Source organism: Pleurodeles waltl, chromosome 12, assembly GCF_031143425.1.
Source record: "Pleurodeles waltl isolate 20211129_DDA chromosome 12, aPleWal1.hap1.20221129, whole genome shotgun sequence".
Classification (NCBI taxonomy): domain Eukaryota; kingdom Metazoa; phylum Chordata; class Amphibia; order Caudata; family Salamandridae; genus Pleurodeles; species Pleurodeles waltl.
Genome location: NC_090451.1, coordinates 158,635,413 through 158,661,522, shown reverse-complemented (window position 1 = coordinate 158,661,522; position 26,110 = coordinate 158,635,413). Strand labels below are relative to the sequence as shown.

Genomic DNA, 26,110 nt, shown 5'->3' with positions numbered 1-26,110 from the left:
CTTAAATACCAAATTTAAGGGCGTGTTTAGGTCTGGGGGGTTAGTAGCCAATGGCTACTAGCCCTGAGGGTGGGTACACCCTCTTTGTGCCTTCTCCCAAGGGGAGGGGGTCACAATCCTAACCCTATTGGGGGAATCCTCCATCGGCAAGATGGAGGATTTCTAAAAGTTAGAGTCACCTCAGCTCAGGACACCTTAGGGGCTGTCCTGACTGGCCAGTGACTCCTCCTTGTTGCTTTCTTTGTTCCCTCCAGCCTTGCCGCCAAAAGTGGGGGCCGTGGCCGGAGGGGGCGGGCCACTCCACTAAGCTGGAGTGCCCTGCTGGGCTGTGACAAAGGGGTGAGCCTTTGAGGCTCACCGCCAGGTGTCACAGTTCCTGCCTGGGGGAGGTGTTAGCATCTCCACCCAGTGCAGGCTTTGTTACTGGCCTCAGAGTGACAAAGGCACTCCCCATGGGGCCAGCAACATGTCTCTGGTGTGGCAGGCTGCTGGAACCAGTCAGCCTACACAGATAGTTGGTTAAGTTTCAGGGGGCACCTCTAAGGTGCCCTCTGTGGTGTATTTTACAATAAAATGTACACTGGCATCAGTGTGCATTTATTGTGCTGAGAAGTTTGATACCAAACTTCCCAGTTTTCAGTGTAGCCATTATGGTGCTGTGGAGTTCGTGTAAAACAGACTTCCAGACCATATACTCTTATGGCTACCCTGCACTTACAATGTCTAAGGTTTTGTTTAGACACTGTAGGGGCACAGTGCTCATGCACTGGTACCCTCACCTATGGTATAGTGCACCCTGCCTTAGGGCTGTAAGGCCTGCTAGAGGGGTGTCTTACCTATACTGCATAGGCAGTGAGAGGCTGGCATGGCACCCTGAAGGGAGTGCCCTGTCGACTTACTCATTTTGTTCTCACTAGCACACACAGGCTTGTAAGCAGTGTGTCTGTGCTGAGTGAGGGGTCTCTAGGGTGGCATAAGACATGCTGCAGCCCTTAGAGACCTTCCTTGGCATCAGGGCCCTTGGTACTAGAAGTACCAGTTACGAGGGACTTATCTGAATGCCAGGGTGTGCCAATGGTGGATACAACGGTACATTTTAGGTGAAGGAACACTGGTGCTGGGGCCTGGTTAGCAGGGTCCCAGCACACTTCTCAGTCAAGTCAGCATCAGTATCAGGCAAAAAGTGGGGGGTAACTGCAACAGGGAGCCATTTCTTTACACTCACCCAGAGTCTCTGCTGGTTTGCTTCCCTTTTCAATATGGCATGCTATGGAAGAACTACATTAGCTCCCTATGGAATTCAGGCCCCATAATGCACTACCTTGTAGTCGGTAAGACCTGTAATCTTCTGTCCAATGCTTCCTATGGGAAAAGTCTGGTTGTTCCTTTATACTGGAGCCTCTCCTCCAGGATGAGAGAGTGAAGCTCCACACACCTGTGACCTCTTGTGCAGCCCATCCATGTGACTCCACCCTGGGCTTGCTGCTGCCTGGAACTGCTCATAAGCTGCCTGTCCCTGAAGCTCCTCGTCATGCATTGGAGTTCAATTCCTTTGTGTTCCAGACCCCTTGTTGGATTGTGTTTCAGTCCTGCTTCAGCCTAAACCTGCTCTGTTTTCTCAGTCCTGTTCCTGCTTGTTCCAGTCAGAGCCTGTTCTGTTTCCCAGTCCTGTTCCTGCCTTTGAGTCAGCCTTAGCCTGTTCCCTATTCCAGGCGTTGCATCCTAGTTTGTTTCCTGTTTCCTATTTGGTTATTGTGTCTGGTAAGTGTACTATAACCTACTCACCTGCTTATAAGTGTTCTACTTTGTACTTGGGTTGGCCCCTTGTTTCCAGGAGGCAATTCGAGCCCCCATCCTTTGTCTAGTGTTGCATGTAGTCTTTAGTGCCCAACAGTGACAGTGTGCTATTGCGGTTTTCCAGGAATTGCCACTGTCTCTCCAGCTGGATTCACAAGAGCTGGTCTTGTGTATGTAAGTACAACCCTTGTTTGTGCCCTAAGGGTCCAGAGACAATCACTTCTGCTGCCTCCTTTCTATGGGGTTTGTGTGGTGACTATCTGAAGGATTAATCTGCACAGAGGCATCAAGGTTCCCTGTGGGAACGTCTGACCCCTACCCTGTGTACAACCTTCGTGACAACCCCAGTGTTTATCCATTACTGATCAGTTCCATGTTTGTTCACACTATGGTTGCTCTGCCTGCCTTCACTTTCCTGTTGTCTGTCTTACCATAGCTGTCCTTTCTCCTTGTATGCCTTTACCTGCTCTTCTGCTTCGGTACACTACCTCCTTCCGAGATAGTCTGAACTCAAGGGGTGCCCCTACCAGAGTCCCAACTAGACCTGCCCAAAACTGACACCATGGAGGCCAATCCTGACATGGTACGCATGCTGACACTCGTGCATTCCACAGAAGTGTCCAGTTCAAATCTGAAGATATGTAAACACATGAAGCCAGGGCAGCAGGTCCACCACAGCAACACAAGATAGGTAATTGTAATGAGTCAAACTGACGTGTACCAAACATTTCATGGGTGGAATTCAGGCAGAGTCTCAAACACAGTTCGTACCAAACATTTACACAGGTCAGACATTGGTATAGTCCACACAAGTCACCATGAACTCATACCCAACAATTAATGACATGAGGGGCAAAATATCTTACATAGCACTCAGACAAAACTCAAGTATCATTGAGGATGGCTGTCATCTGAAATGTAATGTCCCCTAAGTCAAACTACACGCATCACATGAGTCAACACATGTCACAAACACATACCATGACTGCTTTAGATCACTGATTGCCATCAGATGTAGATACACATTCACACATTCACACATTTGCATGACGTCCAAAGTATTGCATGCAGTTCTTTCAGAAACAGATTACAGATCATTCACACCAAAATCACAAAGTATCATGCTCTACCACATGTGGCCATACACTATTATACAGTGCAGGCCATACCATCCTATCTTCATGTTCATCCAGGGTGCATCCATGTTAAATATTAGAAAATCACACAGATAGTAAAAAAATTGATGCAAATGCGTCAAATTCCTGCAAACTAACCATACATGGGCCCATAGTGTGAATTCCACCTGCGCACCACACATGCGAATATCCATTGAAATTGAAGTATACAGGGGATGCATGCTATTTTGCTGTACATGTAGGTGGGGAGTTGAAAATATTCACGCAAACATCCTCTGTGGCAAAAAATAGATGCATGGGGACAGGGAGTGATGTAATACAAAATCCGGTTGACAGCCATGGCACAGTGGGTGTACTTAAACTTTCACTTTACAGTCTGTGCAATTTGTCGACTGTGTGGCTGTGCCTCAGTGTTGCTGGTTTGGTGATTGCATTTGAATCTTTTGGTGTCTCTTGTGTCTCATGAAATCTGTTGGTTTATTGTACCAGTGTGTGATTGTGTAGTTTAAAACTCTTATATTGTACCTGTACTGTTGGGTGTCTGTCTGGGTGTTAGATTAGTTGGGTTTCTTAGGATTGGGCTGTAAGTTTTTTTTATTTTCATTTGTTTTCCTCTTTTTTTCTACATTTACTGTTTGAATTTGTTGTTGAGGGACATGTCAGGAAGGGTGAGGCTGACACGCATGGGGAGGAGGAGTTTGGGGGCTTTGTGTGGCTGGTGTGCTACTTCCTAACCATGATGCTTGAGATGGGTGGGCAGGTGATACAGGGGTATCACAGGTGAGGCGGCTGCGGTGGGGCAAGGTGCTCTACCACCTGACAAGGGTGTACCATACCAGCCAGAATGAGTACCAGCTAAAGCATTGCTGGGCTAACCTGGTGGCCAGAGACCAGGATCTGCTGGACCACCTGGGTGTGGTGATCGGTGGCCCTGTTGGGGAGTATCACATTGACAAATTTGCACTGTAGAAAGCTCCTTCGTGATAGTAGCAGATGTGTTAACGTGCTGCATGCAATGTTTGTGGCCAAGTTGAGTGCAAGCAGAACAAAGTGTTAGTGTCTCTGTACTGAGATGGAGTCCACATGTCTATACATGTGGACAATGCAGGCCTGAGGTTTGTTGAGGCATGTATGACTATCACTTAGGGCCACATGTGATAAGCTCTTTATCATTGCAAACGGCCCAGTTTGCTGAATTGGTGCATTTGCGTGAAGAAAAAAATGTTTTCCAATGCACATACCAAATTGCCATTCCACAATCACATTGCTGAATCACAAAACAGGGTTTGCTAGTGGCATTTAGGAAGGGGCGTTGCCTTCCTATTTGCGAGTCGCAGTCTGATGTATGATTGTTTTGTGACCGCAATGTCACAAAGCAATTGCAGTTACCTCCAGTTTTGAGCTTGTACTAATACAGTCGCAAAAGTGAAAGGGTGCCCATGGAACCCCTCCCCTTTGTGAAGGCATGCAAAAACATTGTTTGAGCAGGCAGTGGTCCCAGGGAGTACTGCCGGCTTTAAAAAGAAAGCAAATAAAAGTTTTAATTTGTTTTTTACATGCATTCTGTTTATGCATAATGAAAAAAGGCTGCATTTCAAAGAAGAAAATACAGCTTTAGTTAAAAGCAGACCGACATGGTAGTCTGCTGAGCCCAACAGGCCACCATCCCTGTGAGTGCTGCCATTCCCAAGGGGTTTGCAAATGGAGACCTAAATCATTAAAATTCATGAGGTAGCTCAGTTGCTACCCCATTTGTGATTTGCAAACAGTGTCCTTGATATTGTTTTACTTCAGATTTTCCTACTCCCAAATCGTGAGTTGCTAAGTCTCACAATTTGGAATAACAAAACCTGATCTTTGTACATGTGGCCCTTACTCGCATTTCAGGTGCTATGGCAACACCTGTGCCCATGCATTCTGTCAATGATCAGGTATACCACCTTTCACTGGATCCAGACAGCTAAGTGGGCAATCCATGTTTAGCGCTACATTGTCATACACATGATCCCTGACATTATGTTGGCAAAGGGGGCATACATGGCTTAGGAGACACTGCCAATGGGCATTTGTTACCTACATACAACTGACATCTGTCATGGACCACTGAACGCATAATTGCGGACTGAAAATTGAGCCACATGTCCATCGCATAGTAACTCAGTGTCCCTTGATGCATAAGCCACAATACCCAAGTCACTTATATTGCAGTGCACCAGGGAAGTGCCATTGAAACGTTCAAATACAAATCATGCCATGGAGTACCTTCTGAAATGGTTTAGCCATATATGGTTGTAGTAGGGTTTAGCACCACATGAATGTTAGGTCCAGTGCAGATGTGTGGCTGTCACTCAGAGGGTCAGTGTCTATGTGAGTTTGTAGTGGTAGGTCTGTTGTACTGTTGTCATGTATGATCACCACCTCACTCATGTAAAATATTGCACTGATATGTTGTCCACATGTATGTTCAGTGATATGACATTGATCATATATTTCCATCCATGTTTTACAGGTGGACCTGCCCCAATACCATCGGGGAAGTGGGCAGATTTCAGGGCCCAGACGTATCCAGTGAGTAATGTCTATCCTGTGTAGTGATTGCAGCTGTTGTGTGAGTGACTCGTGTTGCACTCATTGCAAGATATGATGAGCTGGCATGTGATCTCATCTTATTAGGCTGGATGGTGACAGTGTTCAGTGCAAGGGTTACCCATTCACAACCAGATAGTCATATCTTGGGAGTCTTGAGCTGCGCAATAGGGAGCAGCATGTGCACAAGAATAATAACCACATGTGACTTTAAAGTACACCAGTGGCAGTATATTGGCACTGGGTCATACCGTCATTCTCATAATACAGTGAGGCATCAGTTATCCACACATTTGTGCATCCCTGTATTGTAATGTACATGTAGGACTGTATGGGTAACTGCCCCCCAGCATGTAGCCCCATAAGTTACACTCCATTTACGTGACACGTGGTATGCAATAGGCGTGCATGCAGGTCAAGGCCAGACGTGTGCTGGCATCAATGTAGTGTTTCGGGAATTGTGTTGGCAGATCAGGTGTTGATGGGTGTCCACAACTGGACACATGAAGGTAGATGTGAATTACCTATGGAGACTTTATTCCTAGGTGGCAGCCCTCCTCACATGTTCCACTCACTAAATCCATGTGTAAGTGGACATGCCTTTGTGGTTGTCCTCAACAGGTGTGATTTATTGCATGCCATCAACCCTGAGGCACAGGGGTAGGGGAACAACATCTATGTAGGTAGAGGTTATGGTCTTTGTGTAGATGACAGTTCTCATTCAAGCGTGCATGTGTCTCAAACACTGACCCCTTAGGATTACCAGCTGCCTACCATACTGCCAATTACATCTCCTAGTCACTGGTCTTGTGTGCTTTGAAGTTGACTCCGATGATAAAGATTAGTGGGCCTGGCTTATGTGAAGCAGTTGCTGCCTTTGACTTGGTGAAATGTGTCAATGCAATGCACCAATCACTTTATTTGGTCCAACTCTTGCTGTGCTTTGCTGTAAATGACATGAGTAGTCATCGTTGCTATTACATTAATCAGGGACATTGTATTGTCTGGACTGTGATTCGGACTGCATGTGCAGTTTGAGGCAGAGTGTTAGATTATCATCTGTACATGCACACCGACACTGATGGTTGCCTGTCTTATTACAGCTGATAACATTGATGTCGCGGAACTGAGGGCGTTCCAAAAGCAGGCAGTGAGATATCGCTACATATTGAATGTTGAGTCTGGGTACCACAAGCTAGTGTTGTGCTATCAAAGAGTGAGCCACAGGGGAATGGCGGACATTCAGCTAAGGGTGACCTGCATTGGCCACAGTATAGCCAGCACCACACCTACACAAGGGACCACAGCCACCACCATCACATCTGCCTCACCTGCTGCACCATCAACACCAGCACCACAGCCCACCACATATGCTGCAATGGATGGGTCAGCAATAAGGGAGCTCCAGAGGGACCTGAAAAAAGTCCTCAAAAAGCTGGACAGCATACAGAAGGATGTTGACCAGAATACAAAGACTGAAAACCATCAGGAAGTCTCAGGAGGGCCAACCTCTGAACTCTTGCCCCCTCACCCATAGTTCAGTCCCCTCCCTCCTCAAGTTTTGTAGTGGTTTACTGAAGGGATAAGTAGGTTTGAGGGGTGGTTTTTCATATTACAGGTTAGTTTGTGGGTGGGGTTAATGTTTGAGCTTGTATGTTCATCTATACACACAAATGTTCAAAATCGATTTTAGTCTGCGCCCTACACGGCAGACTACGGGTGGGGTCGCGAACCCTAAATCCACATACCAAATTGTTTTACAAAAAAGAAACGCTGCAGTCACTTGCTTAAACAATCCACAAGTTTAATCATGCAAAAAACGAAAAAGGCATTGAATTACACAATCCATCCAACACATTTCGGGAGACCTTGCTCCCTTGTTCACAGAAATGAACTCTCCTTCCATTTCCATCTCAACTATAAACAAACAGACTATACTCCTTACATACTCATGGCGGCCATTTTTAAACATGTTACTCCACATATAAATACTTGATAATATAATCAAATATGGAACAAAATACTTATTACCATTTGTTTTTAACTAATGAGTTACATTATCAGTGTCACTGCACTAAGGTTTCAAGATCAAGCAACAAAGACAAACAAGCAGTCAGTGTTTCACTTAGGGATTTTCCCTCTATACTTGCGAGGGATTAATTGCCGTCCCAAGCATGTCTGTTATCTATTGTTTGGGACCTCACCTACGTCAGGTGTCCTTGTAGATCTGTATAAATACATCGTACTTTAGACACAAGAGGGATTACGACCAGAGGGCATCGCCACCATCGCTGATATTGATGCTGCAGTCATCTGGACGCTGACCCAGTCTTCGTGTCCCTGCGGAGTCTGAGATAGAGACCTCATTCCAAGGTAAGGGTTGGGGGCTCCTCTCATGGACGTGGCATTGGCAGATTAACACGCCCAGCTCTCCTTTAGGTAGGTTAGGCCTCACATTAGGGTATTAGGGCATATTACATCTGGTATGTCTTTCTTATGCATTGCAAGATGGTGGTCTTTGTAACAATGACTCGTCATCACAATACTGTTTCTTGCATTATTCATTATCCTAATCATTGCAGCCCATGCAACTTATTGCAAATTGCAGTTATGTTAAATAAAAACTATTGAAACTTAACTGCATTTTTGTCATTGCCTGTGTTTGTAGGAGACATGATATATCTGTGAGAAAGGGGTAATCTCCGTTAAACCACGACACTCCGAGATGTCTTATTCTAGAGTCCATGCGTAAAGGCTGCCACAAATCACCTTTTACTATTGTTTCTGGTGAGTTGCTACTAGTGAGCCGGTAAGGTTGGGACAACAGTTGCGATTTGTTGTAGGATAGGCATAGTCTCCTACAAACATAAGTACTGTCATCCTTAAACCAGCAGTCTTGCCTAGAGCAAGAGTCCAAACTATGGCATGATATTCGTATCAAATAATTTTATCCATTATTTTTAGCCCATCGATCAAATGGTACAAACCTATTACCATATATTGACATATCCCATTTACTTACTGTGCAAACGGCCATCCTTCTTATAATTCAACCTTTTCTTTAGTCCTAAATTCCTCAGATATAATAGCTCCTTTGCTTCTTATTGTGTTCCTTTAATAATCAATGCCTCTCAACACTAGAAATAGTTTCTTAAATATTCCTTCTTCTAAGTAAATTACATTAAATGGATTTCAAATAAATGTTTCACTACACTAGTTTAGATTTTGGATCAGTGGTAATCTGATAGCACAACAAAAGGTATAAGTAAGAGGAAAAAAGTACAGAATATATTACTGGTTAATACAAATGGACTGATCGTTCTTCATCCTTATTCATTCCCTCGACTCCATTGTGTTACACCTTATAATTAATCGTGATTCAAGTTCTTAAATCTAACTTCCTGTTTCCACCTCACACTCATTGTGACCCTATCAAGGACCATGAACTGCAATTTGTTCACATTTTATCATCATGATACTCCTTAAAGTGTCTTGCCACTGGGTATGATTTATCCTCATTCTTAATTGCTCTCATATGTTTCAGAATTCTTTTTCGCCATGTGTATTGTACTGCCTATGTAGAATCTATTGCATGGGCATTTTGAATCATAGACGATAGTCTGAGGAACAAGATACATGTTTCCTTATTAAAAAGGGTTTTTGTACCCCTGGAAAAATTTCTGCAGTTTATGCTGTGTCTACAAGCTTTACATTTACGACAAATAAATAAACCTTGAATAGGTTTTACCTTTTCAGTATTCAATATGAAACTATGACTAAGTATCTTTCAGGGATCTACTCCTCCTAAAAGTGAAAGCGGGGTAATCGTTGATTAATTCTCCTGTATTTTCATCAGTTTTAGGAGCCAGACAAAGTTTTAAGAAAGCCTTCTTGATTTCCCCTATTTTATCATGATATAAGGTGATGAATCATTTGTGTACTTTGCTTCTTATCCTCATCTATATTATCCACCAGAAGGTAATCTCTTACATAGGTTCCCACGACAGGGTTTAGGCCCATATGTAACAGGGCTGAAACGCTTCGACATATGATAGAGGTTGCAAGTCAAACTTAATTTGCCTTAAGGATTTTTGGTTTCACAGTCCTGTTTTCTTCCCCCAAAACAGGGATGTAAACAAACATGATCCAGGACTGACAAATTAAGACAACCATCTTGTGTGGTTTTTGGTCTAGTTATCAATGATCACCACATGGTTTTCATAACAAGGAGAGGAAAGTTGGACCATTAATCTATGCTGAATGACAAATTTTGTATGTGTCGTATAATGTTGATATATGTGTTAGTCATACATTGATGTAAATTATACGATTGTCCTAACTGTTGGGAGTGACAAATAGGATTGGATTAAGAGCAATTAAATTGCATTGCCAATGAGTCATTGTATGAATTATATGGCGAGATCTTTTCCTACTATTTGACCACTTGTTCTGATATTGGTATGTAGTGGGTGAGGCATGTAGGTTTTTAAAACAAGTGTCATACAGTGACTTGCTTGTAGGAGATGTGGCCAGCGTTGACATTCATCATGTAGATACCTTGTGCGTAGATACCTGCCCACATTATTTATGCCCTCTTATACTGACTGATTAGTGTAAACCATTCTATTGTGACAAAACACAAGTGCAAGGTTGAGGAACATCTCATTGGGCATGTTGAGGTGAAGTGTCATTCAGTGCAGGGGAACATGAATTGCCAATGGAGTAGTGAGAGACAATGGCAGTCTATAATGGAAAGGTTAACATTGTCGGTTAAGAGTGCATGTCACCAACTGTAGCAACACTGGCATGTTGTCAAGCACAGGACAAAGGGAAATCACTGCCAATGTGGCTTGGGCTGGTGCTTCTGGGTACTCCTACAGGTGAAGATGATCTGTTCCACATCTTCATCCTGACTTGTGTGTTGTCTCCTCTGGCCTTGAGGGTGGTGGGTTTGAGGGGGCCACACTTCAGTGGCTGGAGCAGTGAACACCAAATTCCTGGTAGCTACCATCTGTGGAACTACTTATGGCATCACTGCAGCAAGGAGGAGCTGTTGATTGAGCATGGCAGCAACATCCCTGTGGTAGGCAGCTGTCTGCCCTGAGGGAGACAAGTTAGAGGCATGAGTCCTGCTTGTGGTCATGCATGCAGCAAGATTGGTAGGGCATGTGTTGTAGCAATGCCCTCAAGGCAGTGGTTAGGTCTCACACCTTTGGACTCCATGCAGTGGGGATTGTGTGCCTTGTTTAGCTGCTGCCTGTTCAGTTGCTGTTACCATGCACATACGCATACCCTCAAGGCTGGCAGCCATAGTTTGCATCCCCACCCACACCTACTTGGATAGCTCCCACTGGACTCCCTCTACTGTTCTCTCAAATGTGGCCCCTGTGTCAGAGTCCCCAGCTGTTTGAGCTGGCAGGTTGTACTATTGGGGTGGTGGCTGGGTCCTCTGGGATGGCTTCAATATGAAGGTTTCTCCTTGCGACTGGAGATGGTTTCTGGAGGGTTCCCAGGACATTTTGGAGGGTTTCCTGGTTGATGGTTGACAGCTGATGTTAGACTTTTCATCCTTGGCATGGTCTTGCTTAACTTTTTGCCTCCGTTTTCCAGGTTGTTGTATGCTGGACTCTGATTTTGCTGTTTGTTACTCTGGGCACTCTACCACTGCTAACCTTTGCTAAAGTGCAAGTGCTCCTATACAAAAATAGGTACGTAATTGGCTTATCCACGATTGGCATATTGAATGTACTAGTAAGTCCCTAGTAAAGTGTACTAGAGGTGACAGGGCCTGTAAATCAAATGCTACTAGTGGGCCTGCAGCACTGGTTGTGCCACCCACATAAGTAACTCTGTAACCTTGTCTCAGGCCTGCCACTGCAGTGTGCACTTTTAAACTGTAGATTCGACTTGGCAAGTGTATCCACTTGCCAGGCCTAAACCTTCCCTTTTTACATGTAAGACACCCCTAAGGTAGGCCCTAGGTAGCCCAAGGGCAGGGTGTAGTGTATGTTTAAGGTAGGACATATAGTAATGTGTTTTATATGTCCTAACAAATATTGCTAAATTTGTTTCACTGTTGCAAGGCCTGTCACTCTCATAGGTTAACATGGGGGCTACCTTTAAATCAGATTAAACTGTAGATTCCCGTTAGGAGTAGATAGATATTGGGAGTTTGGGGTCTGAGCTCACAATTTAAAAATATATATCTTTTAGTAAAGTTGATTTTAAGATTGTGTTTGCAAATGCCGCTTTTAGAAAGTGAGCATTTTCTTGCTTAAACCATTTGTGACTCTTCCTGTTTGTGGATTCCCTGCCTGGGTCAGGTTGACAGTTGGGCTGGTTGCACCTCACACTAGACAGTGGCACAAAGGGAGCTGGGGTGTATTCTTCCTTTCCTGATGAGCAATCTGGGCTAGGAGGGAGGGGAGGAGTGGTCCCTAACACCTGAAAGGGCTATGCCTGTCCTCACAGGATGCAGTCTCAAACCCACTGGTCAGTGTCTGGCCAAGGCAGGATTTCACATTAAAAAAGCGACTTTACATTGAAGTAGGCCTACTTCAAAGGAGAAATTGGGTATAAGAAGGGCACCCAAAACCAGACTTTAGAAACCCTTCTGGAAACCAAGAGGAACTTCTGCCTGGAGAAGAGCTGAGGAAGAAGATATGCCCTGCCTGTGACTGCTTTGTGGAGCTATCCTGCAGTTGCTGCTTCTTCCAGAGTAAGAGGACAAAGACTGGGCTTTGGGTGCCTTCCATCTTGAGAAGAAATCTCCAAGGGCTTGATTTAGAGCTTGCCTCCTGTTTGAAGTCTCAGGGACAGCAAAGACTTCTCTCTGCCAGCACCTGGAGCATCTGCTGAGACTCCTACTCTGCCAAATGGTGCCCATCCAGTTTCTGGGACCCTGAAAGGAGAAGCTGGCAGCCCAAGAGTGAGAAATACATGCACCAACCACCGTGCAGAGAAAAGATAAACGTGACTGATCTGCGGCTGGAGGAAAAAAAAAAGCCAAAAAAAAAAAAAAAACACTGCAACACTTGCCTGCAACACGACCAGAAGATCTATGCCTGTGGTTGGAGAAACTAAGCACTGAGAGGCTGGTGAGATCACAACCCACGCTGTGTGGTTTTTGGATCGTGCAGCTGGATTTGACGCACACACTGCTGGGCATGTAAAACCACCACAAAGCCTGCCTGGACTCTAGTGTTGACATGATCAACGCATTGCTCCTGCAGAGAGAAGAAAACACAATCTGACCTGACTGAAGGAGAAACTATGCAAGGTCTCACTTGTGAGACAGATTGACACATCGCAAGCCCTTTTTGATGCCCACTCCCCTGTGCTGGATTATTTTTGTTGCTCCAAGGTACATTTTTATGCAAACAGTTAGTGTTGTGTTTAGAATTACATGAAGACTTTTTGCATTTTTATTGATGACTTGTGTATTGTGGATTTGTCATTTTGTCTTGTTTAGATAAATATTTTCTATTTTTCTAAATCTGTGCTGTCGTTTTGTAGTGATTTCATTAAGTTACTGTGTGTTGGTACAAATACTTTACACCTAGCACTATGAAGTTAAGCCTACTGCTCATGCCAAGCAGGGATTAGCAGAGGGTGATTCTCTTCTACCCCGACTAGATTAAGGGTCCTTGCTTGGACAGGTGGTAACCTGACTGCCAACAAAAGACCCCATTTCTAACAGCTGGTCATCCAGGTCATCAGGGTAGTCCAGGACAGGCAGAGCCTCAGGAGAGCCATCACCCTCTACAATGAGAATGTACAATTAGTGTGTGTCTTGTACCAGTTGTAATGTGACATCACTGACTTCCTATTGGTGGTACATTGTCATCTTGGTTCCCATGCATTGATCCAGTCATTAATGTTTGCAGTCTCAGCCCTATGCCCCACCTGCATGTCACATGTAGTGAAGGGCAGTTTGGGCTATTGTCTGAGTCACATCTTCTAGGTGTGAGTTCTGTCCAAATTGTGGATTGCGACCTTGTCCTCATCAACCCTCCCTCTGCTTCCATTTGCATGGTGAGGCCTTGCAATCAAAGATGGTTTGCTGATGCCACCGCACCACACATGACAATATGGCCATGTCTGTCTCATGTTTCACATACAACTATGCAGTGCTGAGACTTTGCACCACACCATGCATGGCATTTCCATGAGAATGCATGTGTTACCATTGGTAGTTTCTCATGTTGATGTTTGCGTATGTGTGCTACATTGCATTGCACTGATGGACCTGGCAGAGTTCCGTTTCCTCTTTTGACTGTGCAGGTGTTTTCGCCTTCCTACACATCCTCCCCCTCAATGCAGTTGTCTTTGCACTATAATAACGGAGATGTTGCATGGTGGTATTGCAGCTATTGTGACAGGCACAGGGGTAAACCCAAGGATGGCCAGCATGGGTAGGATATTACTGCTTCATTAGGTATGCGACAGTGCCTGATGGTTATTGAGTCTATGGATATGGCCAGTTGACACTTGGATATGGATTGATCACGTAGTCATACTGAACCCTCATTTAGAGTGTTTGTTTCATGGGCACCTAACAGCCATTTCCTAATTGACCAGCGCAAACAGCACAGGTAATTGTGGCAACTGTTGTCCATGGGGAATGCCACTTGAGCCAATGGCATTAGACTGGGCATTGTCCTAGAGTTTAAATTCTGACAATACCAGCTGTCCTGTGACCAGACCAGTTTTCTGTTTTACCCTACCCTCCTGGTCTGCTTCAGCATTTCCAGCAGCCTTGGCATGGCAGTGTACCCCCATGCAAAGGTTGTTGGTGTGGTGTGCCCCTGGATGCCCCCGCACCTGGCATTTTTTTTGTTGAAGTTGCAGCACACGAGGAGCACTGGGTCCCTGAGTGAAGAAATCACAACTGCAGCCCGAATTCTCACAGCTCACTCCGAAACCCACTCTTTGATGTGCCCCCAGAGCATGGGAAAGACAAAGGCAGGAATCGGTGCACTCATGGTGGGGTCCCCCAGGTACGGTGTACCGAGGAGTGCCCCCAGGGCACAAGCAGGCATCCATTCCTGAGCTTGGTGCTGCCATGTCTGAGTCGCAGAGAAAGAGTATGCCAGCTTCTAGTGAGAGGGCAGATAACAGAGGAACGAAGAGTGGGCCAGCCTGAGGACAAGGGAGGGCCAGTGAAGCCCCAGCTGCAGTCACCAGGAGGACCGCAGCTCAGTGGGAGAGGTGTTTATTCCTCTGGAGCTGCATCGATGACGTGGGTGGCTGCAGACAGTAGCCTTGCTCGGGCCACACCCCCAGCCCCCTCCACCACCCACTGCACCCTCCAAGGCAAGGCCCCTGCAGAGGAGAAGACCAGGGTCCCCAAGGGCCCCATGAAGGGGGAATGCCCCCCATCGTGGGAGACGTGTGGCCTCCACAAGTGTGTGGGGTAGGGCGTGCCTATGAAATGCACACATCATCCTTTTATGGGCATATAGCAGGTCAGGTGGTGACCCTCAATGTAGGTCCCTGGCCTGCCCAAAGTTACCCTGCACCACCACATTTATTGGATCCCTGACCAGAGGAGCATGTGAGCTCCTTCAGGATGTCTTGGGGGGGAGGGCTGGGATTTACTGCCTTTTGGGTACAGTGGAGGTGAGAACACATCCATAATGATGTCCTGGCATTCTGTTGCCAGGTATCTACTAGGACATGAACATTACTGATAATGTATATTACTATGACCCATACATTTATGGTGATATGTTTTCATGACTTGCCATGTATTTTCTGATGTTCCTGTCAATGGCACTTGTATGTTTACTAGGGCAAGTGCATTTTTAGTAATGGGTTTTTCACCTTCTGCATTTCTGGTAATTTGTGCTTTTAACTTGATATCTGCATTTTGGCAAATTTTACCTGACTAATGTGTATGTTGCATGATTACCAGTGACCTATAGTTTATGTGATTACTGCTGATTTTTGCAGAGTAATACTGTGTAATGTTCTGACAACTGCTTGGGTTGCAGGGTATTACTGACATGAGTTTGTTCTAATGATGTTGCGTACAATAGTTTATTTTTATATAACTGGGTTTTGTGTTTCCTTTGTGGTGGGGATAGTGTCATGTGTTGTGCAAGCGCTTTACACATTGCCTCTGGGATAGGCCTGACTACTTATGCCAAGCTTCCAAGGGGGTGAACAGGGGTTATCTTGGGTGTGTAACTCCCTTGCCCAGACTAGACTGGGTGGGTTCTGTCTGGCTTAGATGCATACCATAGTCAACCAGAAACCACATTTCTAACAGTGGCTATCCCATTGTGACACCTATAGTATTTGATCCTGCCCCAGATGTTGTAGACATCTACCTCATTGACACAGCAAACTTACAAACAACGGCCCAGGGGTTATGCGTGTATTCTAACATGTTGAGGAATGCTGTGAGACATCCTTGTGTGAAGTAAGTAATGTGTGTGCCATCACAAGGCACACACAATCAATAATCCTATTGAAGTTTACTCATGTGAAAATAGTTGTACCTACCTGCACATTGCTTCAAATCATGGATGTATTGCCAATAGTGTGTGGCCAGCCATTGTTGGCAGGGTATAACTATTTGTCCAGGGAGGGATAAGAACATGGGCATAGACATATGCCACAGACACTTGCAATGTGTCCAACGATGCATTTGTTGGTGCAGTTTACTGAGTAGTGTGCCAGTGATTGAGCAGATGCAGGGCAGCCCCATACTGTTAGTAAGAAGCGACAGGCCTGTGGAACTAACTCAGCACGTGTGTGGTAATAGACAGTTTAGGGTGCATGTGATACACAATGTGCAGGAAAAGGAAAGTGCTAGAGTCTGGACTGAGTGCATGGTCAAGCTTCCTTACATGGCTTTGGCCAATGACACAAAGGGGCTGATAGAACACCAGTGGCACAGCACCAATTGCATCAATACACTCCTTGTGGCCCTTAGTGCACAACTTGCCCCCGCCAAATGTGTGCCTAGTGAGAATTAAAGCACTGCATGATGCAGGTAGGGTCCAACTGCATCCATTTTTGTGTAGGTAAATGATTTACTCAGCAGGAGTTGCAACACAACAGATCACCACGACTTCTGCTGAGTACATGGGGGCCCATCAGATGCATTTATATGCCCCATATTACCTGCTCTCAGCTGTTCAGAGTGCATGAAATATGGAATTTAGGTACTTATTTTTCCCAGTGGCGTATGGATTTGCCTCCCAAACAGGTTTTGGGGCCCACTCCCGATGCATGGTGCAGGCCTTATTTTGTGCTTCCCAATACAGAGATCGGGAATTGACGTGTGAGACACTATCAGTGGGATGACTTCAGGAACATGGGGAGTCGAGTGTGTGAGACTGTGTGGGGAGACGAGTATGTGAGACACTGTTTGTGGGGAGATGGGGAGATCAATGAGTGCGAGTGGTTGAGTGCATCCTAAGGGAAAACACTTCATGAACTAACTTTTTCAACCGTGGGGAGAGGGTGGTTCAATGAGTGAGTGTGGGGAAAACACTTTCTGAACTAACTTGCAAGCAGGTCTAACTGGAATGTGATCTGGCGAGGGGGTGATATGGAGGATATATCTGCATCGGATTAAACATTTAATAGTAACTCCAAAGTGTGTGGGATAAAGGTTGAGGTTCGCTATCTTCCATGACGGGGAGATAGTATCTGCATCAGAACAAACATGTTAAAGTAACTCCACTGAGTGTAGGATACGGCTTCAGAGGTGCACTATCTTCCACAACTATGTCAGATGGGGAGACAACATCCAATGAGGGTGTGGGATGAAAGTTTGGAGGCTCGCTATTATCCACAACTGTGGATGACTGGGAGACTATCTGCATCAGATGAAACATGCAAGGGTTACTCCAGTGAGGGTGTGGGATAAAAGTTCAGAGGCTCTGTTTTCCACAACTGTCTAAATGGGGGAGATGGTTGTGGGATGGGAGATGCTATTGATCAGCATCAGTTGAAACATGTGAAAGGACCTCCATTGATTGTGTGGGAAGAATTAGAGGCTTGCCGTTTTCCACAACTATGCTCAACAGGAATGAGACTAGAAGACAGGTTTTAAAACCTATCCCAAACCTACACTGATTTAGATCTTAGAAATGGGGCCTCTAGTTGGCAGTCAGTTTACACCTGTCCAAGTAGGGATCCTCACTCTAGCCTGGGGAAGGAGAATACACAGCTCAAATAATCCCGGCTCACCCCCTTGGTATCTTGGCCCAAGCAGGCTCATCTCTGAAGCAATGTGTAAAGTATTTACACATACAGTAACACCATGAAAGCCAAAAAAGTATTCCACACCAGTTTAGAAAACTAATATTTATCTAAAATATAGAAGACCAAAATGAGAAAAATCCAATTTATACAATTAAGATACCAGATTTTAAAGTAAATCTTAATCAATGAGAATCAATGGATGTGTTGCTTTAGCACAAAGTACCTGGTATGCATTAAAACAAATACAGAGGTCTATCAGAAAAGCAAGTGATGTGTAAATTCCTTATTCACAAGTGAAACCGTGAGTCGATTCTCGACCAGGTAAGCGATGCATCAATTTTTTCCTCACAGGGAAGGGATGAATTGATTTCCAGGCAGGCAGCCTTAGGTCTTTGCAGTGATGTTAACATTTTGACACCCAGGGAGGATGTGTGGAAAATCCAGACACCTCAATGATGAAGTTACACTGAGCTAGTGATGTGCTGATTTCTGAAGCCACAAAGCAGGTGCTGCACATATTTTAGAGCCACAAGGTGGGTGCTGCATCACTTTCTGCCATTTGGTTCCAGTGCATGTATTCAGTCAGGTTTTCCCAGCTTCTCCTTCCCAGGGCCCAAGGTGCTGGCAGATAAGGTATTTGATGTCCCTGAGATTTTGTATCAGAAGACAAGCTCAGCCCAAGCCCTTGGAAAAACTTCACCATCAGGATACATAGCAAAGTCCAGTCTGTCCTCTGAGGCAGAAACCGTAACTGCAGGCCAACCCAACAAAGCACACACAGCAAAGGTAAAGTATTCCTCCTCACACCTCTTCTCCTTGGCAGAGGTTCCTCTTGATCGAAAAGTGTTCTAAACTTGTGGGGTCAGCAAACAATACTTATACACATTGCTGCCTTTTAAAAAGGACAAACTTCAAAGGAAAATATTTTTCCAATTTCTCTACTAATAGACTCAAACAGCATGCGAAGTTTGTTGTAATCCTAAACAAAGCTATATTTTCTTATGGAGACTAGTTCATAAGGTAGGGCTAGAAAAGAAAATGAGAACTCATATTAAATGAAGTGTGGACCTTTCTGCATGAACACAGTTTACGTCAGTTAATGCTGCATTTTATATGGGATTATATGAGTAAGATAATTCAAGTCTAGCTGCTTTGTAGGGTCACACTGCATTCTCATGTGTATGTATAAAGTGCACATTCATGCCTGAGGATATCTTGGTACAGAATAGAGGTTTATTGTTACCCAACAGTTGAACACATTTTATCAACCTTGGAAGGATGAAAGGCTGAGTAAAGCACCAGGATTCGAACATGTGTCAAACACAGATCCGTCAAGTGAAAACAGTTTACAAAGACACCAAACTAATACTATCTGGGTCTTCAATATATCTATCATTGCAGACTTGCTGTTGAGGCTTGAATAGGACTCACTATGGGAACTTGAACATGACTATACAAGCACACTATCTGTGAGACCTGGGTAACAAAAACACTATACCTTCAGGGACTTTGGCATCCCATTAATCACAAACTATCCCTGTGGGGACCTGGCATTACTATAATCACACTGTGGTACCTGGGCAACCCCTATAATCACTGTCTGTGGGAATCTGGGCATCAATATGATCAAACACTATCACCGTGGGGGCTTGATCACTTAAATCACGCACTATTGCTAGAGGGACTTCAACATCACTATAAAGATGCTCTCTCTCATTGGGTAACTCAGTTAACACTAATCCTACACCATTTCTTTGAGGACCTCAATGCCCCTATATTCACAAAGTAGCTATTTGGAACATTACAATAATCACATTCTCTGGGGACCTGGGCATGTCTATTCTCACACTGTGGGATCTGGGCAACAATTTAACCACACTATCTTTGTAGGAACTTGAGCATGACTCATCATGCACTCCTTTTACAAGGACGTCCATATGTCTAACTATTATCCCTACATGGACTTGATTTTGGCAGTCAGTTTCTCTACAGGTCTATAATTACTAGCTCTGAGTATGAGGCATCCCTGCAATCCACTCTGAAGACTTGAGCATGACTATAAAAACATACTCTGTGGACCTGGGTAACACAATCACACTATCTTTGGGGCCTGGGCTTCCAAGTAATGACATTATGTGGGGACCAGGCACCAATATAACAATTACAAGCTATCACTGTGGGGTCTTGATCACTTATCACGCACTCTCTCAATGGGGACTTGAATATGACTATAAAGATTAACCATCTTGTTGGGTACCTAGGTAACTCATCATGCACCATTTCTATGAGGACCTTGATACCCATATATTCACAATTCACACTAACTGGAGAGACGAATGTGACTTTAATCATACAATGGGGGGTCATTATGAACATGGCAGGATTCCCCACCATGTTCATGCTGGCGGTCTAAACAGACCGCCAGCCTGTAGAAGACCCTGCCGGATCTATAATAAACATTCCTCTTGGCAGGTGGGTGGAAACAATGTTTGTCAGCCCGCCCAGTGGAATGCTGGATCAGGACATTGCCGACTGCTCCCCATGGAGCCATCATCAATGCTGCAGTGTGGCGGGTGCAGCAGCACCCGTCGCGCATATCACTGCCTGTAAATCAGGCAGTGACCCATGTGATGGGGCTGTGCATGGGGGGCCCTGGAGCACCCCTTCTGCCAGCATTTCCCTGGTAAGGAAACCGCCAGGGAAAGGCTGAAGGAACAAGGGTTCTTTATCCCAAGGGCAGCGCTGCCCTGTCTGATAGAGAAATCTGCCATTATCCGGATGCCTGTTGGCAGTAGCCTGGCAGTGGCTGAGGACCACCTGTGGTGGTCTTCCCTTGTTCATAATATGATGGTTGAAACCGCCATGGTGGTGTTTCCACCACCACGGGCATGGTGGTCTGGACTGCCATGTTGATAATGAGCACCTATGTCTTTGATACTCATTATATAAATGTTCAAGTCTCCAATGTGGGACCCCAGGCATCTATAATCACACAATCTTTGTGAGACCTGGTCATGAATATCACCCAACACTATCTAATGGGACTTCAGTATAGTTAAATGCTATATTTGTGTGGACTTCAGCATTAGTGTAATGTCTACATGGAACTTCGCATCAATATAACCTCTGTGGGGACCTGGACATCAATATATTGACACCACCTCTGTGGGGACCAGGGAATCAGTATAATCACACTAGCTTAAGTATTACTATCATATCACACAGCATATATTTGAGAACTAGTATTGCAGTCATGACAAAGATGCCTAGCAGTGAAGGTAATGAAAAGAACCAGGTAATCTCACCTTGGCTTTACTATTTGACTACACTGTAGGATCTTTGGCATCTAAATTAACTATGTTTTACTTCCGTGTTCCTTAAGGAATGAGCACTCAGCAATAGACTAAACATGCATTCAATATGCTATCGTTTCCTCTGAAATGCATTATCATTAAAATTCAATTTGTGTGTTCCTATAGAAACAAACTGATGCAATTTAGGCATAGCACTGAAACCTAGCATTTAGCAATTTGTTCATGACTGTATTCAATCACAAATGAAACGTTTGGAGTAAGTCCTCACAAGCTCAGTAACCCATGTTAAAGTTCCCATAAGAATGGTTCTTTACACATGCCATAATGAAGCTTTTTTTAAATTTGAATCAAGGTCCCATATTTATTTTTTTCTTGAGTTTCTGTAATTACTACATTTTAAGACCATTGAGAAAGATTAGTACCCATAAGGAAGGTACCCACACAGTCCCCACAAGGATGATAATGTGTATGTGCGTAATATATATTTATATTATTGGTCTGAAAATGAATTCCATCTCATACATGTTTCAATTTTTTTCAAATGTGTTTTGAGAGAGTCAATTCTTAAGGGCTGTTTAACAAAAAAAACGAACTAGAACCGCATATAAACACTGGCTGCACAAATATTCAATACAAAGCATTCAACATTTCATAGTGAATAAAAACAGCCACAGCTAAAACTGTTCTTATGCCAAAATGCAAACATAATGGACAGTTAGAGGTTATACAATAGCAGTTCCAATGTCGTAACAAAGGCCCCTGCAGTGCCGGAGGGGGTGAGCTGCAGGGTGCCCCCTCAGTACAGTGCTCTGGCCTAAGAACCCCTGCCTGAGTCTAGAGATGGGGGGCTTCCTGTACCGTGCAGGCGGGTGTCAAGATTGGTTACATTGAGTAGTTCAATTGTAATTACATTATGACAGTACCCATTTCACTCTTGTATCTAGAACAATACTCTATAACAAAGATATAATTGTTGAAAAATAGGAACACTCGAACAAACAAAGGTCTCATCTCAGGAAGCCGCACACTCATGAGGAAAGAAAATTCTTACTTATATATTTTGCTATCTTAGACATCTCATCTAACAATACTTCCCCTCAAAATTTAAACCCAAAGGTTAAATCCATAGTAAATTACACATTTAACACAGTTCAAAATTACAAACTTTACAGTCTAATCCCCATCAGCATCGAACCCCTACCAGGTCAGTCTCAAACGTTGCCACACTGGTGTTAAACCAACACGGTCGCACTACCGTGTGAATAAAATGAAATCACTAATGGAGTTTAACAGTATCCTACACGCAATTTCTCGAAGATGGAGGATCTTCGAGGGAAGTGAAACAAAGTTGTCAAAATGAATGTTTACTTCAGTATTGTACTATGAAAATGTCATCACAAACGGGGTGAAATACTATGTATCATAATCAAACTGTTTAAATGATTCATGAAGTAGTTACATGCACCTACAAACAGAAAGCCGAGTTCTAATTAGACGTAAAAAGGTTATGACCATTATCTCGTTCGTGATTTTTTTCAATGAAGTTATAAACCCACACCGCAGGTTGTTGAGGTGAAAAGTTGCAATGAGAGACATACAATCGAAAAAGCCAATACGGACATTCAGAAAAGCCATTGCTGTGTTATGATCCCCACTAGCTCCTGCACTATATAGCATGCAAACGCGCTAGGAGAAAACGTGTTGCGAGATAGTATAGATAAGTGATAAAGCTTTTCCTGGGAGAAATGTTTAAAGAACAAAACGTAAGAAAATATCAAACAGATACATTCCATATGTGCCCGTCACAGGCCGAGCTGTACGGGAGGCCGAATGAACCCACTGTGCCAATCACAGAACTTTCGGAGCTTCGTAACAGTCATGCTGGCACTAATGGACTAAAATACCCATTAACACGACATTTCCCGGACCTAAAAGAAGTTAAATATACTCTAGAATTAAGTTCGTAAAGGAAAAGAGAATAACCACCACGTTACCTTAAATACGGTACAGTCGTCCAATAAATCAGTGTCCAAAACAATATTAACCAGCGACATAGAACAGAAAATGTTGTACCTGATAACACATCTATTTAAATGCCTTTCATCTACAATTATACATTATTAAGTTACCTGAAGAAAGACGCAAACACCCACAGCTCAAATCGGCACGAGGCTTTGTTGGTAAGCACCTGATATATATACCTTAGTTAATGAATTGCACGTGTGAGAGGGAGCATGGCCACCTATAGAGAAGGAGAAAAGACTTTCGAGCAAATTTCTAAATGGCATTCATGAGCCCCAACTACTACTATCAATCGTAAACAAAACACAAAGTGTGAGAAACGATACCATAAATAAAAAAAGAGTGCTAAAAATGGGTGACCTGGCAGAAAAGAAATGTGAAATAAGAAGGAAAAAAAGCCAAAATGGCGTGAACTAGGCTTGAGGTTTGAGCTGCTACTGTCACATGAAGGTGCTTCTACTCTATATGGCTTCATATCTGTCCTTTGGAAGAAAAGCCTTCATTAGAATTGGAAGCTAACCCAAGAAACATTAGGCAGCATTTTTAAATTCATGACCCCTTTAACACTAAAAGTCAGAAAGAAAAATCATTCTAAATAGCCCAAGCATGTATCGAACCCCGAACTTAGCCCATTACTAATCATAAAAAGTTGTGTCTATTCTATATGGGCTTTCATCTACTTTTCAGAAAAAAAAACTTTATTAAGCCATTTTAAATTTGTTGATAAAACAGTTTTCCAGGCTTTTTTCTTCTTTTCTAACTCTCCACCACTCCTGTGTTTTTTTTACTTCCTTCATACCAATCAATTCTTTATCCTTTAGTTGAACAAATGAGTGTGATGACCTGAGATGTATCGCTATTGGGTGCTTGTCCAAATTCTTAATGGCCCTGAGATGCTCCTTCCATCTAGTTTTCAATTTGCACATGGTGGATCCAGTGTATTGTTTAACACAAACATTATATAGATACTGTTGGAAGTGTTACAACAGATGAGTGCAGCAATACACAATTGATACTCTCTGGTTACATCTACAAATATCTTGACATTAGATACATGTTTACAACATATGCAGTTCCCACATTTGAAGGACCCTTTAGGTAGTCAAAGAAGCCAGCTTGTTTTAGTACTCCTGGGGTTGTAATTAATAGTATCACTAGGGCTAAGTAATGTGTGTGTGCCTTTCTTTACACTATTTTAGTTTTAGCTGGTACCAGGGTTTTGAGATCAGGATCCAAGGTTAAAACATCCTAATGTTTATGTAAGCTGTTATAGATTCTTCTATTGCCATTGCTGTAAGTCGTGATGAATCTGATCTCACTGTTGGTGATTTTATTTGCTGTTGGAAGAGCCCATAGGACAAGGGCGCACGTCATAGTTACCTTAGGGCACAAGTTATAGTTACTTGAATGACACTATAGCTGCTGAATTTCTATGGTTTTTGTGTGTAAAATCTGAACGTAACTATAATGTAGCTGTAACCTTTGGTTTTTGAGTGAATATATTTGGTATATTAACCAAAAAAACAAAGGTTACAGGGACATTATATTTAAGTTGACGTTTCATCCATATAAAACCATAGAATTTCAACAGTTATGGTTATAATTATAGTTTTAGTTATGCTAAGAACCTATAGCTCCTTGCCTAAAGCTACTTTCAAGCACAAGTTATAGTTTCTTCAGATAACTATAGCTGTTAGACCTGACATTCTTGGCGTGGTCTCCCCTCACCTTTTGCTTCTACTTTCCAGGTTGTTGCTGTGTGCTGGATTATGTTTTTGCTGTTTTTGTTACTCTGGGCCCTTTGCCACTGCTGACCAGTGCTAAAGTGCAAGTGCTCCCCATGTGAAATCGTATGTGTAATTGCTTTTCCATGAGTGGCATATGTGATTTACTAGTAAGTCCCTAGTAAAGTGCACTAGAGGTGCTTAGGGCCTTTAAGTCAAATGCTGCTAGTGGGCCTGCAGCACTGATTTTGTCACTCACATGAGTAACCCTATAAACATGGATCAGACCTGCCACTGCAGTGTCTATGTGTGCAGTTTTATCAATGCAAATTCGACTTGGTAAGTGTACCCACTTATCAGGCCCAAACCTTCCCTTTTCGTACATGTAGGGTATCCCTAAGGTAGGCCCTATGTAGCCATATGGGCAGGGTGTGGTGTATGTTAAAGTTGTGACATGTCCTAACAGTGAAATACTGCCACTTATAAGTCACCTATATGTCAGGCCTTCCAACCCTGAAAGCTAGGTGCAAACTACCTCTGTGTGAGGGCACCCCTGCACTAGCAGAGGTGCCGTCATGTTGTCCAGGACCATTTTCCTGGAATTCGTGAGTGTGGGGATGCCATTTTATGTGCACACTGGACATAGGTCAATATTCGGAAATATGTGTTACAGGCATGGGAGGGGTAGCCTCCCAGAGCCTCTGGAAATGCTTTGAAGGGCACAGATGGTGCCCTCCATGAATAATCCAGTCTACACCAGTTCAAGGACCCCAGTCCCTGCTCTGGTGCGAAACTGGTCAAAGAAAAGGGGAGTGACCACTCCCCTGTCTATCACCACTCCAGAAGTGGTGCCCAGAGCTCCTCCAGAGTGTCCCTGGATTTTGCCATCTTTGATTTCAAGGTGGTGGGGCACTCTGGGAGTCTCTGAGTTGCCAGTGCCAGCAGGTGATGTCAGAGCCCTGCCCTGATAGGTGCTTACCGGTGTAGCTGACCAATCCCCCTTTCATGGCTATTTAGGGTCTCTCTCCTGGGTGTTTCCTCAAATTCGGATTGCAAGACTCCAGCAGCTTCTAACGATGAAACTGCATCTGGATCCTCCAGGAACTCTACAAACTGCAACAAAGAAGCAAAGACGACTTCTGCAACATTATTTCTTCAGCTCCTGCCAGTAACTGCAACTGTTTCCAGGTTGTGCATCCTACGAGGACTGCCTGTCTTCAGCCTGCACCAGAAGAATGAAGGAATCTCCTTTGAAGTGAAGGAGTCACTTCCCTGCTTCAGCAGACAACCCTCTGCAGTGACCACCAGT

General features: G+C 44.0%; 1 long non-coding RNA gene across 1 annotated transcript in view; it reads right to left on the bottom strand.

Annotated features, from left to right (window-relative positions):
* Nucleotides 1-23,223, bottom strand: part of LOC138268457 (uncharacterized) — a 31,603-nt gene extending 8,380 nt beyond the window's left edge. The window contains exon 1 of the long non-coding RNA XR_011200005.1: nt 23,185-23,223. This is a non-coding gene — a long non-coding RNA (uncharacterized lncRNA). The remainder of the gene's footprint in view (nt 1-23,184) is intronic.
* Nucleotides 23,224-26,110: the final 2,887 nt, after the last annotated feature.